Genomic DNA, 1,408 nt, shown 5'->3' on the forward strand with positions numbered 1-1,408 from the left:
GACCTCGTCGTCCCTGTCCTCCCCGAGCCCATTGCCATGACCCTGCAACCCTTTGTGAGGACCCCCCTCCTTCTCCTCTTCCCCGCGCTCCAGCAGCGCACCTGCACGCCCGCGTCGTCCGCGCCGGCGCATGGCTCCCTGCCATGCTCCGACCCCCTCCCATCGCCGTCGTTCTCCGCCCGCGCCTGCCCCGTCCGGCCTCAAGACGCGCCCCGCCCGCGCTCACCGTGGCCTCGCCCCGCACCGTTGCCTCACTCCCGCGCCGGTTCCCTCTCCCCACTGTCCCCGCGCGAGCACCACCGCTCCTCGCTCGCCCCGTCGACGGCGCCCTCGCCTCCGTCCCCCTGCTCCCCCGACAGCGCCGGCCCCGAGCGCTCCTCCCCGCGGTCGCCTCTCCACAGGCCACGGCCGGCGCACCCCGCTCCGGCTATGACCTCGCCGTGGTCACCGCTTCCCAGATCCGGCCCCTGCCGGGTCCACCCATCTGGGCTGCGCTCGTTAACCCGTTAGCCCACACCCGCTTTTGGCCCTTGTGAGCCTATGACAGGGGGCCCCACGCCCAGAACGGTTTTATAAAAAAAAGAATTAAAAAAATATATATTAAATAAATAAATAATAATTAAATTAATTAATTAATTAAGGAATTAATTAAGTTAATTAATCATAATTAGATTAACCTAATTAACTAATTAGTTTAATTAAACAGTAATTAGATTAGCTAAACATTAATTAGACTAAACAGTCAATGACGAACGGGACCCACCTGTCAGGTTGACCAAGTCAACCCTGTTGACTGCTGACGTCAGCATGACATCATGCTGACGTCATAAATTCATTTTGGAATTAAATAATTAATTAATTAAATTCCAGAAATTAATATAATCTTTAGAAAATCATATCTTTTAATCCGTAACTCGGATTAAAATATTTTCAACATGAAAGTTGCTCAGAACGACGAGGCGAATCCGGATAAGCAGTCCGTTCATTCGCCACACACCCCTAACCTATCGAACTCGCAACTTTCCTCCTCCGGCTCCTCCGCCCGAAAACGCGAAACACCGGGAATACTTTCCCGGATGTTTTCCCCCTTAACCGGTACCACCTCATACCACGTTAGGGCACACCTAGCACCGCTCATTGTCACGTCACGCATCGTCGTGTTTATGTTTGCATTGTATTCATTGTTTCTTCCCCCTCTTATCTCCGGTAGACTACGAGACCGACGCTGATGCCACCGAGTACGACTACGTCACCGACGACCCCTCCTTGTCTGAGCAACCAGGCAAGCCCCCCCTTTGATCACCAGATATCGCCTACTCTTCTCTATACTGCTTGCATTAGAGTAGTGTAGCATGTTACTGCTTTCCGTTAATCCTATTCTGATGCATAGCCTGTCATTGCTGCTACA

Source organism: Triticum dicoccoides, chromosome 3A (assembly GCF_002162155.2).
Source record: "Triticum dicoccoides isolate Atlit2015 ecotype Zavitan chromosome 3A, WEW_v2.0, whole genome shotgun sequence".
NCBI classification, from domain to species: domain Eukaryota; kingdom Viridiplantae; phylum Streptophyta; class Magnoliopsida; order Poales; family Poaceae; genus Triticum; species Triticum dicoccoides.